At 43.2% G+C, this 6,000-nt stretch overlaps 1 long non-coding RNA gene across 1 annotated transcript; it reads left to right on the forward strand.

Annotated features, from left to right (window-relative positions):
- Positions 1 to 3,051: 3,051 nt before the first annotated feature.
- Positions 3,052 to 5,658, forward strand: LOC309663985. The gene is made up of 2 exons (XR_014265542.1): positions 3,052 to 3,644; positions 4,000 to 5,658. It is a non-coding gene; the product is annotated as an uncharacterized lncRNA (long non-coding RNA).
- Positions 5,659 to 6,000: the final 342 nt, after the last annotated feature.

Genomic DNA, 6,000 nt, shown 5'->3' on the forward strand with positions numbered 1-6,000 from the left:
ATCTTGTTTAATGTGTCATCTAAAGCTTGTGTTTCTTTATGTATTTTCATTTTGGATGATCTGTCCATTGGTGAAAGTGGAGTGTTGAAGTCCCCTACTATCATTGTGTTATTGTCGATTTCCCCTTTTATGGCTGTTAGCATTTGCCTTATGTATTGAGGTGCTCCTATGTTGGGTGCATAAATATTTACAATTTTTATATCTTCTTCTTGGATTGATCCCTTGATCATTATGGAGTGTCCTTCTTTGTCTCTTGTAATAGTCTTAATTTTAAAGTCTATTTTGTCTGGTATGAGAATTCCTACTCCAGTTTTCTTTTGATTTCCATTTGCATGGAATATCTTTTTCCATCCCCTCACTTTCAGTCTGTATGTGTCCCTAGGTCTGAAATGGGTCTCTTATAGACAGCATATATACGGGTCTTGTTTTTGTATCCATTCAGCCAGTCTATGTCTTTTGGTTGGAGCATTTAATCCATTTACATTTAAGGTAATTATCAATATGTTTGTTCCTATTACCATTTTCTTAATTGTTTTGGGTTTGTTTTTGTAGGTCTTTTCCTTCTCCTGTGTTTCCTGTCTAGAGAAGTTCCTTTAGCATTTGTTGTAAAGCTGGTTTGGTGGTGCTGAATTCTCTTAACTTTTGCTTATCTGTTAAGGTTTTAATTTCTCCATCGAATCTCATTGAGATCCTTGCTGGGTAGAGTTATCTTGGTTGTAGGTTTTTCTCTCTCATCACTTTAAATACGTCCTGCCACTCCCTTCTGGCTTGCAGAGTTTCTGCTGAAAAATCAGCTGTTAACCTTATGGGGATTCCCTTGTATGTTATTTGTTTGCTTTTCCCTTGCTGATTTTAATATTTTTTCTTTGTATTTAATTTTTTTTTTTGAAATTCACGTTCTTTTATTTATTTATTTATTTATGACTGTGTTGAGTCTTCGTTTCTGTGCGAGGGCTTTCTCTAGTTGTGGCAAGTGGGGACCACTCTTCATCGCGGTGCGCGGGCCTCTCACCATCGCGGCCTCTCTTGTTGCGGAGCACAGGCTCCAGACGCGCAGGCTCAGTAATTGTGGCTCACGGGTCCAGTTGCTCCGTGGCATGTGGGATCTTCCCAGACCAGGGCTCAAACCCATGTCCCCTGCATTGGCAGGCAGATTCTCAACCACTGCGCCACCAGGGAAGCCCTGTATTTAATTTTTGATAGTTTGATTAATATGTGTCTCGGCATGTTTCTCTTTGGGTTTACCCTGTATGGTACACTCTGCGCTTCCTGGACTTGACTATTTCCTTTCCCATGTTAGGGAAGTTTTCAACTATAATCTCTTCAAATATTTTCTCAGCCCCTTTATTTTTCTCTTCTGCTTCTGGGACCCCTATAATTCGAATGTTGGTGCATTTAATGTTGTCCCAGGTGTCTCTGAGACTGTCCTCAATTCTTTTCATTCTTCTTTCTTTATTCTGCTCCCCAGCAGTTATTTCCACCATTTTATCTTCCAGCTCACTTACCCATTCTTCTGCCTCAGTTATTCTGTTATTGATTCCTTCTAGAGTATTTTTAATTTCAGTAATTGTGTTGTTCATCACTGTTTGTTTGCTCTTCAGTTCTTCTAGATCCTTGTTAAATGTTTCTTGTATTTTCTCCACTCTGTTTCCAAGATTTTGGATCATCTTTATTATCTTTACTCTGAATTCTTTTTCAGGTAGGTTGCCTATTTTGTCTTCATTTATTTTAGTCTTGTAGGTTTTTACCTTGCTCCTTCGTCTGTAACATTTTTTTTGTCGTTTCATTTTTTTTTTTGATGGGTGGTGCTGTATTCCTGTCTTCCTGGTTGTTTGGCCTGAGACGTCCAGCACTGGAGTTTGCAGGCAGTTCGATAGAGCTGGGTCTTGGTGCTGAGATGAGGACCTCTGGGAGGCCTCACTCCGATTGATATTCCCTTGGGTCTGAGGTTCTCTGTTAGTCCGGCAGTTTGGACTCAGAGCTCCCACCACAGGAGCTCAGGCCTGACCTCTGGCCTGGGAACAAACATACCACAAACTTCATGGTGTAGTAAAAAAAAAAGGGGGGGGGAGGGAGAAAGAAAGAAAAAAAGGAGCTGTACAATATCAAAGAATAAAAAACAAATAAAATTAGAAAGATAAAAAATATATTAGGAAAAATAAACTATAATTGAAACAACTGCAACAAAGTAAAATAAAACCACAACAGGAAAAAGAAAAATAAAAGGGGGGTGGGGGGAGCCAGAAAGAGAGAACAATAAAAAGTATAAAGAATAAAATAAATTTAGAAAAATAGAAGATTTATTAGGAAAGATAAAAATATAAAAGAATCAAGAACGATGAATCAAGAAGGTAAAACAGAACCCCAATCTAAAAGAGGAAAAAACAAACAAAAAAACAGTCTTGGCTATGGGGGTGGAGTTTAGGTGGGTGTGGAATTTAGGCAGGGGCAGGGTTTAGGGTGGGGCGGGACCTAGGTAGGTGGGGCAGGGTGATGTTCAAGCATCGGGCAGGGCCTCTGCTTAGGACCTGTGTGGAAGGGGAGAGGCAGCGCATGAAAAGGAGGCCCTCTGGAGTGTGGAGTTCCGGAGTTTGGAGGTAGGGCCCTGAGTGAGGGTGTGTGGGTGGGGTTTAGGCCCAGCTCATTGGAGGGGGTCTCTGAGTGTAGAGGTAGGGCCCTGGGTGGGGGTGTAGGGGTGGGTCTTGGGTTCTTCGTGGCAGGAGGGAGGCTCCGAGGACAGAGGATTAGGTGACTAAGTGGACAGGGAAAGCACTGGCCCCATTCCCTTCTGTTCCTTTGCTCCCCTCCCCCACCATCTCCCCCAGGGTCTCCCTATTGCTGCTGGACCCCAACCGTGGGTGGGTCCCACTTGATGTAGGAACTCCTCCCCTCTCCCAGCCACACCTCAGGAGTGCTGGTCCTGGAGGTCTGGCCTTTACTTTTGCTCCCCCTTCCCTCCCTCCCATTCCCTCAGGACCCGCAGCTGGAGGGGGCCTCGGTGGGCAGACAATCAGGCCCAGGATCTCAGCAGGTTTCTGGGGGCCCAGTGGGCAGGGGAAACCTGGCCACGCTTCCTTTTGATCCTCTGTCCTCCCAATGGTTACCCAATTTCTCCCTTCGGGCGTGGGATCCCTTCCCCTCCCACAGCCACCCCTCAGGGGCACCAGTCCCATCCCGCCTCCACTTCTCCTCCCCCTTCATTCCCCCCATGCCCCACATCCTACCCGGTCACTGGGGGTTCCTCCCATCCCCTTAGGTGTCCACAGTCCCCCACCGGTGCCTGGTAGGTACCCTAGTTGTGAGGAGACGCAAATTCTGCATCCTCCTAGTACGCCATCTTGACTCCGCCCCTTAATGTTTACTCTTTTTTAAAATTTATTTATTTGGCTGCATCGGGTCTTAGTTGTGGCACGCGTGATCTTCGTTGCGGCATGCAGGATCTTTCGTTGCAGTGTGTGGGCTCTTCGTTCTGGCACGCAGGCTTCTCTCTAGTTGTGGCACACAGGCTCCAGAGCACTGGCTCAGTAGTTGCAGCATGCAGGTTCCAGAGAGCATGGGGTCAGTAGTTGCAGCACACAGACTTAGTTGCCCCGCGGCGTGTGGGATCTTAGTTCCCCGACTAGGGATTGAACCCAGTCCCCTGCGTTGGAAGGCAGATTCTTTTTTTTTTTTTTTTTTTTGTTGTTGTTTTTTTTTAAATGCTATTCTTGTCTGCTTACATTCTTTTTATGTATGTATGTATGGCTGTGTTGGGTCTTCGTTTCTGTGCGAGGGCTTTCTCTAGTTGTGGCAAGCGGGGGCCACTCTTCATCGCGGTGCGCGGGCCTCTCACTATCGCGGCCTCTCGTTGCCGAGCACAGGCTCCAGACGCGCAGGCTCAGCAATTGTGGCTCACGGGCCGAGTTTCTCCGCGGCATGTGGGATCTTCCCAGACCAGGGCTCGAACCCGCGTCTCCTGCATTGGCAGGCAGATTCTCAACCACTGCGCCACCAGGGAAGCCCAGAAGGCAGATTCTTAACCACTGGACCACCAGGGAAGTCTCAAGAAAAATGGCTTTAATGTTTACCTGGCAAAGGGGAAAACACAGCAGGCTAGCACCTCAAGAACTGTGTCCCCATTCCCTGGGGAATAGGAAAAAGTTATAGAGCCTGGGGCTCATGGTCTGGGGTAGGTGATAAGGCTCAAAGTAATTAAGGTCTTGCATTTCTTTTCTTCTGCAAATTCATGGCCAAAGCTGGTGTCAAGTGGCTGAGCAACCGGGTCTGGTGCCCCTGAAGTTATTGGCCCGTGACCTTCTTTCCGAAATGAAGAGTGCTACAAGGGAGTGTAGGGGGAGAAGAAACGCCAGGTGCAAAGGGTAATTCATATGGAGTCAGAGAGCAATCAGCTTTGTGAAGGACAAGTCTAGCTACAAGTGTTTGTTAGTAGTAACATCTAAAGAATAACCAAGATTGCTTAACTCTTTAAGGCCTGTTTATGTTATTTCCCTAGCCTGTTTATTGTTCCCTTATTTTCCGTGTTTATCAGAAAAGAAAAGTCTCATTTCTATTTTTGCTGCGACAAAATCCCCACTGCTACTTCATTCCCTCCATATCAACGGAGGAAGGGAAACGGGTGTTGTTCTTGTCTGGCTGAGGACAAAACTTCAGTTTTGCTCCATTTGGCAAACACCAGCTGTCTGGTCCAGGAGCCCATCTATCTCCTACTTCACTATCAAGTCGTGAGAAGACACGGAGGAATCTTAAATGTGTATTACTAAGTGAAAGAAGCCAATCTGAAAAAGCTACATACTATGTGATTCCAACTATACGACATTCTGACATTCCAGGAAAGGCATAACTATGGATACAAAAGGATCAATGGTTGCCAGAGGGGGAGGGAGGAGGGAAGGATGAATAGGTGGAGCACAGAGGATTTTTAGGGCAGTGAAACTATTGTATGGGACACTATAATGGTGGATACATTATACTCTTAGAATATATATCACCAACAGTGAACCCCAAAGTAAACTATGGACTTTGGGTGACTGATGTGTCAATGTAGGTTCATCAATTGTAACAAATGTAACAAACGGGGATGTTAATAGTGGGGAAGACTGCCTGTGTGTGGGGATAGGAAGTATATGGAAACTCTCTGTACCTTCAATTCAATTTTGCTGTGAACTTAAACTGCTCTAAAAAATAAAGTCTATTTTAAAAAAGAATAAAGAAAATAATCTTACAAATAGCTGGAGCTGTTTAAACTGTTTCAAAGAATAGAGAAAGAAAGAAACCTTTAAAGATTTTTTTAAATTTATATAATTTACTTTATACAACTAGCATAACCCTGACACCCCTCACAATGACAGTACAAAAACACTGCAGACAAACCTCAAAATTCTAAAAAACAAATAACATATTTATATTCCTAGCGGAATATTGAGAGACTAACACTCCATAAACAAGTAAAGTTTATTCTAGGAATGTCAGGTGGTTTGATGTTTTTAGAAATCTATTGTTGTAATTACTTACATAAAGAGATGAAAAAAGTAAAACCATATAATCATCTCAACGGATGGCAAAAAGGCATTTGATAAAATTCACTATGCATTCCTGATAAATTTTGCAAATGAACAGAAAAATAGAAGGATACTCTCTTAACATGATTAAAAAGAAAAATATCTCAAACCAATAGCCAACATCATGATTAATGGTGAAAAAACATAGGCATTCCCATTAAAATCAGGAACAAGCAAGCATGCTTATTCTCACCACTTCAGCTTAGTACAATTAAATAAGAGCATAAAATAAAAGGTAGAAATATTGGATTAGGTATAGGGTTAGCCAAAAAGTTCCTTTGGTTTTTAAGTAAAAATAAAAGACACATTTTTCATTTTCACCAAGAACTTCATTGAACAACATATTCACCCTTTTGTTCCACTACCTTCTGCCATTTTTCAGGCAACTTCATAATTCCATCTTCCCAAAACTTTTATCTTTTTGAACAAAGAACTGTCCCAG

The sequence above is a fragment of the Balaenoptera physalus genome, assembly GCF_965194825.1.
Source record: "Balaenoptera physalus genome assembly, chromosome: 7".
NCBI classification, from domain to species: Eukaryota; Metazoa; Chordata; class Mammalia; order Artiodactyla; family Balaenopteridae; genus Balaenoptera; species Balaenoptera physalus.